This window comes from Heterocephalus glaber, unplaced genomic scaffold (genome assembly GCF_053883595.1).
Source record: "Heterocephalus glaber isolate CG9 unplaced genomic scaffold, H.glaber_assembly_v1.0 deba00001561, whole genome shotgun sequence".
Lineage (NCBI taxonomy): Eukaryota > Metazoa > Chordata > Mammalia > Rodentia > Bathyergidae > Heterocephalus > Heterocephalus glaber.
Genome location: NW_028258349.1, coordinates 9,320,235 through 9,331,513, shown reverse-complemented (window position 1 = coordinate 9,331,513; position 11,279 = coordinate 9,320,235). Strand labels below are relative to the sequence as shown.

Below are 11,279 nucleotides of genomic sequence, written 5' to 3'. Positions count from 1 at the left end.
TTTTAGCCACGTCAACATTCCTTAGGAAATACAAATATGGGCATTATTTCATGGAGATGGCACTGGGTAATATAATAAAATGGATTTATTTCATCTTAATTTATTTAAAATGTGCATAGACAGAACTGGGATAAAATCCATGAGATGAAATATCTACTTTGCATGAATATATTGAAAAATTCAGCCACCTTCTAAGCCAAAAAAAAGAGGCAACTTTTTTTTCTCTCCTCAGAATAATAAGAAGAAAAGGTACTCTTTTTAAAACAAGAAAATACAACCTTGACAGAGAGAAGTGATTCATGCCTAATGGTTCCTGTGAAGGTGTGAGGGGTGAGTGTAGACTGCGGTGAGTGTGGGCTGAGGAATTGGGAGACAGACAAGGTTGTAGTTCTGCAGGGGAGGCTGGACTAGACTTCAAGGCGGGGAGGTAGTGTGAGTGGTCTGCATTTCCTGAGGAGCAGGTCACCAGGGGTACAGCTTCACCCTCAGCTGCTTCTTTCCCTGGACTTTCCTAAGTCTCAGAAGCACCTAATGGTGGAGAACATTTCAGGTGTCCCTTGTATGGCAGGTATACCTCCTCCTTTTTGGCTGCAGCATAGCATGCTTTTTACCAGGTGCTACCCCTCCCAGGCTGCTATATTCAGGATGTGTGGTAGATGATGAGCTCAACCATGAGGCTAAGAGTCTGAGCACTTGGGGCTCACAATCTCTTGCCACAGCTTCTACGAATCTGGGAAAACATTTTCATTCTCTGACTTTTATGTGAGAGACAGAGTTAGAGAGGTTGAAGTTTGGACTGTACTGTGAATCAGCTATGTTATCCTGAGCAGCTTTCGTTGCCTTCTGATCCCAGCCTCCTCATATGCAGAATGTTCTCGATAGTAGAACACCTACGGGTATTATGAGTTTGACATATGATGTTCATGAAAAGAACTTACAACATGCCTGATATACAGTTATGCTTTGAATGGTTCCACCAAAGTTCATGTTGGAGTTTAACCTCCATTATGAAGTGTTAAGGGGTGTGGCCAGATGGCATTTTTATGAAGTGATTAGGTCATGGGGGCTCTGCCTTTATGAATGGATTAATTCATTCATGGGTTAATAGATTAGTGGGTTAATGGGTTATCTCAAGAATGGATCTTCTAAAAGCCAGTTGGGTTCTGTCTCTTGGATGTGCCCTTCATTGTGAGATGTCTTGCACCACCTCAGGACCTGCAGAGGGTCCCCCACAGCATAAAGAACCTCACCAAATTGGCCTTTAGGTCTCTCAGCCTTTAGAACTGTGAGTTGATTAAACCTTTATTCTTTATAAATTTACTCAGCTCATGGCATTCAATTATAGCAACAGAAAATGGACTAAGACAGTTGGGAACCAGTGAATGTTAGTTATAAAGTTTCTTGATCAACAGAATGGAAATAATCTTTTCATCTGCTAAGGCAGATTAGCTACTGCTGTTATTGTTTAATATTAATAATTGCTTTCAACTTATTTCTTCTGTGTCCATAAATTTCTTGAGAGAAGAAATGTTGCATACAGAAGATGTTATATAGTGAATTTGAGCAGAATTTTGTTTTTGAGGTTTTGGAGTCTTTTTGAGCTCAGTTCTCTTCACAACTTGGGGTTCACGCCTGCTGTTTCTCTTACAAATCAGTGTGCTAGAGTGGCCTGTACTAGGGCATGTTCTGGGGGAGGGTGAGTGGTCCTGCTAGGCCAGCTTTCCTATCAGCTCCTGGGAATCCCAAATCTGGTGTTTGCAGTCTTTCCCCTCCACCCTTGTACATTGGCTAGTCCTTAGATTGAACTGCTGAGAGTGGAAAGGTCTGCTTCTAATACATCATGGTGAATCACTGGCCTCAAGACTTCCCTTGGAAGAGCCATGACTGAACTTTCATTCCTCTTCATTTTATTTTCCAAACTAAGCTGGGAGGAAATCCAGTAGCAACATTCACAGCTTCTGACAATTAAACAAAAAGCATAGATTTCAGGTTCCCTTTGGACCTACAAAAAATATTTGGAAATCAAAAAATCAATGAAAGAAATTCCCATGACTCTGTGGTGGGATTGCGAATAGGTTGGAGGATAGTAGCAGAGAGGGTTGATCTTGACTCTTCAGGATTCCACAGTCTAGAGTTCGGGGAGGCAAGTGGCCTGAGGCTGCCTTGGAGACTCTCACTTACAGATGCAGGAATAAACCAAAGAACAGGAGGCTGGGACCCCAACAGAGAGTATGAGCCCAGGCTGACATTGCCCTTCAACACCACCAAGTCCAGTGCTACTAAGTCTTGACCCTTGAGTCCCTGGGGACTGCCCAGAATAGGGCTTTGTCTCTTCTGCATAAAGAAGGTAAGTTTGCAGGCTTTGTCTACCCTGACAAAGCTACCTCCATTCTTTCTCTCCCTAGGACACCTAAGCAGATCCAGGTAGGATTTCACAGGCTGTCCTCTGCTGGGACTCAAGGTCACGACTGGTGCCCAGTATCCTGAGGGTCCACTTGGAGAAAGTGAGGCTGAGAAAGGGGAGTAGCTTTGCTTACTGTCTCATGATCAATTAATGGCAGAGTGAAGGCCACAGAGTGGTTACTCACCATTCAGCCTGGTAGGAGACAGAAACCAGCAATGCAAAGAATGAAGACCAGGGTTTTAAAAAAATAATGTAATAGTTTCTTATGATTTCAAGACTTATTATGCCTTACGGTGTTTTCTCTTAGATCCTAATGTTTTCCCTGGGTCTTGTGCTTTGATGTGGGAAGTCAACTCTTTTTAGAATGAAGTCAGATCACATGGATTCCTCTGTGCTTTCCCTCCTCCCCCCAAATAACCAAACTGAAAAAGACATAACAATCCTTTGATTTGTTCTATCACTCCCCAAGCTGCTTCTCCCTCTGCTGCTTCAGGGAAAGGACCACAGCCTAGCAGCAGACAAAAATCAGAAAAGCTATATGATGACACTGGAACATCTCGGGGCCCAGGGTTGGTAATTTATGAAGGATTTAGTTGATGCTTCTGACAGTGATAAGTTTTCAGTCTCAGTCTGTGTGAACTGGAATAGCTCACTGTGGACATTTTGGTCCTGCCTGCCCCACTTGGCTGAATTTGGGGACCACCCAAGGAATGTATGCTCACACTGCCATCCTGGAGCCTCTTTTAAAGCCTGGGTTTTGTGGCAAAGGGAGCAAGAGGGAAGATCTGATCTGCAGGGGCCATCTCAACTGGGAGGGACACTTGGGCCACCTAGCACTTGCCAGGGCAGCTTTACATGTCTGGAGGGTCCATTCTAGGTGGTCACGACTCTGGTTACCTGAACACCCTCTTTTCCTCACTCTTTCCCAGATGTCTGATCAGCTATAGGGCTCCAAAGCAGGTGTCTGGCTGCCTGGTTCTGTTAGCCAAACAACTCTGATGAACACAACAAACAGGCTCTTGATAATCTATGCTGTGGTGGGCCCTGCACACCTTCCATTAATATAGTGATGGTGTTTTCCTATTGAGATCAGACCCAAGTGGGGTGGGAGGCCAGGCTGAGCAGCCAGTGTGTGCTGATTTATGGAAACAGAAGGCCCAGGATGTCCAGAGCTCCAGATATGAATTCCACACAGGTGTACCTCAGTTGCTCAAGTCCAGTCCTTGGTAGTGGGGAGCTGCTGCTTTGACCAATAGGGGTGAGTGTGAGCTCCGATAGGAGAAATCATAGCACTTGCAGTTCTCAACCGGGGGAGATTTTGGGCTTATTCTGGTGTGTACTGAGCTGGGGTGTAGACTGGGTGATTTATTATGCAAACTCAGAAACTTTTGAGAGTGATAATTTTTAGAGTTAGAGAGGTATATGCTAATTAAACGAGGACTGTCGCTGTGTAACTAGAAATAAATGATTTTGGTGTGGATCAATGATTATTTTGATCACCTCTGCTGCCTCTGTCTTAAGAAGTTAGAATCTGGTACCGTCATGAACATGGAGGGCCTATGCCAGTACACTGGGGCTTTCAGGGTATTTTATGACTTTTATGGCTTGGGCCATCAAATGACTTGCTCCAGCATGTGGAGCTTGGGGTCTTGTGTGTGTTGTCTCTACCTGGGTGGAATAAAGTATTTTTTGGTAGTGCTGGAATTGAACCCAGGGCCTGATGCATGGTAGGCAACTGCTCTGCCTCTGAGCTATGCTTACATCCTCTAATAGTGAGTTGGAAACCTGTGCTGGGAGTTCTTTGCCTACCATTGATTATAATTGCCTCAACAGTAGGATCTCTGTTCATGGTTTTTAGGGTCAGACATCCTAGGTTTTTGTTCTGGGGCACTTGTTAGCTGTGACCCAAATCAAGTTACTCAGTTTATTTGAGCCTCGGTTTTCGCAGCCATTAAATGGGGATATGAATGGAACTAGCAGGATGTAGGAGGATTATTGTGATAATTGTGATGTGTTCTTGTAAGTCATGCTGAATTGTTGCTTAGGGTAGTGTCTCATTTTTAGAAGTTGTTCCACTTTTATACTTAAAGAAAATATAACTTACTTGTTTTCCTTTATGTTTACTTTCTTGTTTTGGTTTGATCTTTGTGTTTTGAGACAGAGTCTTGTCTTGAACTTGCTATGTAGTCCAGACTGGCTTTGAACTTGCAATCCTCTTGGCTCAGACACTCAAGAGCTACGATTATAGGGATGTGCCATCACACCTGGCTTATGTTTAATTAAATTAGGTAATTAAAATACATATGAGTCATTTTTCATGCATATAGGATACATATATAATTAATCAAATTAAATATGAACATTTATCGAAGTATTTGGATCTGCTATGCCTCCCAAACTCATGCTGAAACTTGGTTTCTGTTGTGGTAGGTCTTTGGACTGGGATAAGGCCCTGAAGTCTCCATCTTTATAGGTGAAATTGAGGTGGTTACAAAAGGTGAGTTCAACTCCCCTTTGCCTTTGTATTTTACTCTTTCATGATGCAGCAAGAAGGCCTTGGCAGATGGTATAGCACCTTGATCTTGGACTTCTCAGCTTCTGTAATTGTTTGCCAAAATATTTCTGTCCATTATAAATTACTCAATATCAGGTATTTTATTATAGTAGACGAAATAGACTAAGTTAGAAATTGGTACCAAGAGTGGGCTTGTTGCTGCAACAAATAACTAAAAATATGAAAATGGCTTTGGAAGTGAGTAATGGGTAGAAGCTGGAACAGTTTTTGAAGTGAATGCTGGAAAGGGCTTGCATTTTTCTGGAGAGAGCAATAATGGGGATTCTGGTGAGTGCTCAGAAGACAACAGCTGTGGGGAAAGACTGGAAGTTCTTAGAAATTACTTAAGTGGTTACCACCAGAATGCTGGCAGAAATATGGGCAGTAAAGTCCATTCAGATGAGATCTTAGACAGAGCTTAGGAATGGGGTATTGAAAACTGGAGGAAAGGCTATCCTTGGTATAAAATGGCAGAGAGCTTGGCTGAATCATGTTTATGTTCTAGAATTTTATGAAAGGCAGAACTTAAGATTAATATACTAAGAAATACAAAGTCCCCAGCCTGTATATATAAAGAAGGAAAAAGTATGTTTAGGAGGGAATACCAAGAACATGGTCAGGATAACCTTTATTCTTCTTACTAAAGAGATAGTAAGGGTAGAAGGGAGCGAGCTACTGTTCATCAAGACAATGGGAGAAGAACCACAGAGGCATTTTGAAGATCTTTAAGGGTGTCCATCCCTTCACAGGCCCGGAACTCTCTGGTCCTGAGAGCAGAATGGTTTAGGAGGATGGGCCTGGGGTGCCCACCATGGGTTTGCTGCGCTGTGTTGCCCTGGTATGCTGCTCCCTACACTGCAGTGCAATGATCCTCAGCTGCCCCAGTTGTGGCTCAAGTGGGCCCAGATGTGATTTATGCTGACAGAGGGCTTGTTCCAGAGGACTCAAGTGGTGATTCTAGTGGTGTCCACCAGGTTGCTACTTCTGCAGGTTTACAGAGGCATGGCTTTCTCTACCTTGATTTCAAGCGCATCATGGACAGCTTTGGAGCCAAGACAGAGGCTTGTTATGGAGGTGGAGCCTGCAGAGAGCCCCCAATAGGACAATGCTCAGTGGAGCCTAGGAGAGGGTCTACCCTGAGACCCCAAAACTGCAGAGCCACCAGTATTGAGCACCAGTGTGGGAATGCTGCATGTACCAGACTCCAATCTGTGAGACTGACATGGGTGGAGCTCAGGAAGGCCATGCAGGGGGAGCTGCCCAAGGCCTGGGAGGCCCAACCTTGCCCCCAGTGTGCCCAGAAGATAGGGCATGGAATAAAGGAGATTCTTCTCAAGACTTTTAGTTTAATATTTTCTTTGTTGGGTTTTGGACTTACTTGGGATCTATCTCCACTTTCTTCTTGTCTTTTTCTTTCTTGTTCTGCCTTTGCAGTTTGAAAGCATGGCACGTATGACTTCACAGGCACACTGTTGGAGGGGAATTTGCCTCAGATGAACAGGACCTTGAATTTCACCCATATGTGATTCAGAGACCCTGGACTTTGGACTTTTGGATTAATTTGGGATGTATTAAGAGTCGTGGGGCTAATGGGATAGAATGAATGTGTGTTTTGTTTGAGAACAATATGAGTTTGGCTGGGGCAGGAATGAAACATTATAGTCTGAATGTTTGTGGCCTCCCAAACTCATGGTAAAATTTGGTTGCTGTTGTACCATGGAAGGTGATAGGGATCAGTGTCATTGTAAAAGGAGATTTGGGGCTCCTTTTATCTCTTTGCTTTCTGCCTTCCACCCTGTGAAGACAAAGCAGAAGGCTCTTGACTTCCCAGCCTCCAGAACTGTGAATCAATAAATTTCCATTCATTAAAAATTACTTAGTGTCAGATATTCTATAAGTACTATTAATAAATGTACTATTTAACAAAAACAGGGTGAGAGAGAAATGGATCCAGGTTGCAGTGTGGTCATGCAGTTTAAAATTAGGTGGTCACTGTGAGCCCTATTGAAAAATGGCATTTGGGCAAAGGTTGGAATGGGGTGAAAGGCTTGGGGTGTCCCTCCTGCCCCCAGAGATGACTCCTTTCTTCAGTCATGCCTGGGTTCCCAGGTTCCTGGAAACTTCCTCAAATATTATAAATCAGAGCAGGCTTTTCTTAATCTGACAGTACTAATGGACGGCCAACATGTACTAGAAGCCCCCAAGTAGACCTGAACAAATTAGCATGAAATTGGTTCCTTTTCTAGTTAAAAACAAAAACAAAAACAAGAAACAAAAACCCATGAGCTGGTTTCCTGAGTATTGGATTAGGACAAGGAACAGAATGATGTTACTTGGATACTGGAACCTGATTTTGTAACCGAGGCCATAGCACGTAGAGTGACATCCACTGTCATGATGAATGGCTTGCTGGCAACAAGAGTGATGGGGGTGACCAGAGCTTGTGGAAGAATTTTTTTTCTTGCAGTACTGGGGATCAAACTTGGGACCTTTGCAGTGATCTACACTCCCTTCTGAACTTCTCAAGGTCTCTGTCTGCTCACATTCACTTTGCTCCACTTCTCTGTATTTTTCTACCTCTTCCTTTTGACTGGATGGTCCAGATTAGTTTCAAACTAGGCTGTAATATCTCCTATCATTTAAAAGGGTCGTTCTTGAGTACATCTCTCCCCGCAATCATTTCATTATTTTTTTATCACCTTAAAAAGTGTAAATGCTTACAAGAGAATTGGAGAATTGTCTACATATGCTATCTTCACATCTTTATATCCCCCCCACTGGGGATTGAATCTCTCTCTCTTTTGTCTTCTTCCTCCTCCTCTCTTCTCCTTTTCTGTCTCCTTCTTCTTCCTCTTCTTTTCTCACTCTCTGTCTCTCCCGTTGTCTCCCTGTGTCCCTGTATCTCTGTTTTTGTGTCCTTGTTTCTCTGTCTGTCTGTCTGTCTGTCTGTCTATCTCTTCCTGTTTCTCTGTCTCTCTCCCCCTCCTTCCCTATCAGGGGTTTCACACTGAGCTATACCTCTAGCATTAAAAAAAAATTATTTTGGGACAGGATCTCTCTAAGTCACTAAATTGAGCAGGCTGGATTTGAATTTTCAGTCCTCCTGCCTCAGCCTCCTAGAGTGCTGGGATTACAGGCAGGAGCCACCATGCCTAGCCTTACTCTCTTTTTTAATTCTTAGGGGCTGACTTCTGTCCCTGTGTCACACTCAGGAACTTGTCAGGTGTTCCCTTTTAGCCTCTGTCTTTCATCTCTTCTCTTACCTCTTCTCCTTCACCTTCTTTTCCTCTCCCTGTCCCTCCCCCTGTATTCATGATTTTTGAGAGGTGGTAGAATCTTTAAGAGGCATAGTGGGAGGTCTTTAGGTTATCGCTTTTAAAGGGGATTTGGTGGCCTTGGTCTGTTTTTCTTACTCCCTTTGGATTTTTGGTTCTGAAGTGTGCAGTTTGCTCTTCTATAATATGTTGCCTTGCCACAGGCCCCAAAGCAATGGGACCAATTGGCCATGGACTAGAGCTCCAAACTGTTGAGCCATAAAATAAACCTTCTCTCTTTCAAGTTGATCATCACAAGTATTTATTATAGTGACAGAAAGCTGACTAATGTAAGCCCTGCTGTCCTTTCTTCAATTCTAGCACTACCAGGCTTTTCCTGGGAAGCGTTAGCTGTACTTCCTCCTCTGCATGGTGAGCTCCATTATCCTTCCAATTTGGGCATAAATCTCAACTCTTTGGAGGGAGGTCCTCAGTCACTTAGTAGATTAGCCTCCCTACATCATAGGCTACCTCATAACTTTACTTAAAAGCATCTTCTGGATTCCTTTTAGGTGCCAGGCACTCTATATTAACTGGATTTCTAGTAGTTTACAAGAAAGATCAGGTTCCTGCCCCCAACTTGCTTCTGATCTAGGTTTAGAGACAGATAATAAAAATAAGTGTACAAGAGTGCTATGGTCTGAATCTGGTTTGAGAACTGAAGGCTTGGAGCCCAAAGTGGAGCTGTTGAGAGGGTGGAACCTTTAATAGGTAGGACCTATTAGGAAGTAATTAGTTATGAAAGCTCCACCCTCATGAATGGATTAATACTGTATCTTCAAAGCAGGTTATTACAAAGTGAGGTCACCCACACCTTGGCCCTTTCTGCATATGGGCAGTTCCCTGTCCACTCCTCCGCCATATTGTGACACAGCCACCAGGCCCTCACTAGGATGCTGGTGACATGTTTTTTGAACATTTCAGCTACCAGAATCATGAGCCAAATAAGCCTCATTACTTTATAAGTTACCCAGCTTCAGGTATTTTGCTAAAACAATCTAAAAGGAGCTAGGACAACAACCTTGATATTTTATGTGAAGGAAATAAATAGGGAAAATGATGTCAACTCCTGAAAGTGGGGAAGAAGGGAAATTTCCACAGGTGGTGAGGGAAGCCCTGGGGAAGAGCTGAGAACACAAGTGCAAGTGTGAGACCAGCCAGCTGAATAAAGACCAGAGGGAGAGCCTTCCAGAGAGAGAGAGGGAACAGCAAGCAGAAAGGCACCAGCCTGTGTTCCAAGGGCTGCTGAATCCTGAGGCTGCCAACAGCAAGCAAAGTAAGGACCACGATGGAGAGGTGGGCAGGGCCCAGTCCCTGGTCTGAAGTTGGTCCTGTCGTTCCTGGCATGGAAAGCGCAAGACTACACACACCTACTCTCTCCACTACTGACACCAAATACCAGCTTCCACCCAGTGCCTGACCACAGTAGTTGTCGAGTAAACACTTAGGAAAGCTGAATGAATATTATTGATATTAATGAGGTTAACTAGGTTTCCATTCCCTTTCCATGTTTACATTATCCATGTTCTCACTGAGCATATTGTTTTTCAGCCATGCCAAATGTATCCTTGAGCTTGGCTTGGTTGAAGTACTGTAGATTTTGATTTGGAGCTGTCTGTGTTTCATCAGTGAGTCATGGACGTGTCTGTGTTTCTTCCAGGGGACTGCTGGCTCTGAAACCCAAACTTCCCCCTTTAGTTTTCATGAGGAGCCCTCAGAATATTCTAGAAGTGCAACAAAAATTCCTGCAAACAAGTCCAAGTATTATTCTGGAGTCAGAATGGCTGTGTTGCCCTTCCTCTTCAGTTTGGCTAACTGCTGGCAGGAAGGAGGGAAACTCTACACAGGACTGATTTCTTTGTAACTGACAAGAAGTCTGGGTGGTTTGTTTTTTAATATATGCAGTGGGATGTCTAGACAGGTCCATCTTTTTTGCATTTGATGTAGAATATTTGTTAGACACAGAGGACCCCGGAGAAGCTAGAATCCAAAACAGCTTCAGCAGAAAAGACCTTTGCCAGAGAGTCTGTGTCATAATGAGATCTTTATGTCGACTGGATCTTTACTAACCCAGGGCCAACCCAGTTTTTTTTCCACATGAAATTAATTTATTGGCTGTACTGTTCAGACGTCATTTGGCTCCAACTGCTGCTCCTATGTCCTCACCTCTTTTGAAAAAGACTTATTATTTTTAAGGACTAGTGTCTTGCGATTCCTCTGTGGTGTCTGACTTCACTTGATTCTTTTGGCTTCCTGCAGGGTGAGCAGTGGCCTTGGCTTGTGTGTGTCCTTGACCTGGCCTTGGAGTGAATATGTGTGTGTGTGTGTGTGTGTGTGTGTGTGTGTGTCCCCTCATGTGTCTGTGTGCACACACACGTGCTGAGCAATCCTGCACAAACATGAATGGGAACTCCAGAGAGCCTGGGGGGCTGGATCTGTGCGTGTGGGGCGGTGGCATGACGCTGACACACGAACACTAGTGTGTCACCGAGATGGTGAGAAGAGCACAGCCCAAGCTGTCTATGCAGTCCTAATTACTCAGCTGGAACAGCAGCTCAGCAATAGAGTTAAGAGGGTGTGCTGAGGCCAAGTGCCTGGATTTGAATCTCAGCTCTGCCTCCTCACCTTTCGTGTGTCATCTCCTCTTTTTGTGCCTCAATTTTCTCACTTTCGAAATGGGAGTAATAAAAGTGCCTCAGGGAGCTGTGGGTGGATCAAGTGAGTCAGGACACCTCCTGCATGTGCTGCAGCCCTGGCACATGGGAGGCACCCTGTAATTGTCAGTTAATGGGGTCATTACGACCTTTCCTTGTTATTTTCCCTTCTGATGGGCTATTTACAGCCCTTGGTAAGGAAGCCTGCCCCACGCCCCTTGTTCCGTTTGATTTAAATAGGCTACATGTTGATATTTATTTACGGTCCATCTGGCTCCCAAACGAGTTGCTGCAGGATCCTCAGTGCATTTCCCAGCAGCATGTGTGGTCCGGTGTCTTATCCACCTGCCCAC

General features: G+C 44.1%; 1 long non-coding RNA gene across 4 annotated transcripts in view; it reads left to right on the top strand.

Moving 5' to 3' along the window:
• The window catches only part of LOC147823990 (uncharacterized), an 88,174-nt gene that overhangs the window by 27,934 nt on the left and 48,961 nt on the right, over nucleotides 1-11,279 (top strand). For 3 of the 4 annotated variants that reach the window (XR_015443063.1, XR_015443062.1, XR_015443060.1), the window contains exons 2-3: nucleotides 233-330; nucleotides 4,835-11,279. The exon at nucleotides 4,835-11,279 is cut by the window's right edge. This is a non-coding gene — a long non-coding RNA (uncharacterized LOC147823990). The remainder of the gene's footprint in view (nucleotides 1-232; nucleotides 331-4,834) is intronic. The other variant, XR_015443061.1, reaches the window with a different exon arrangement.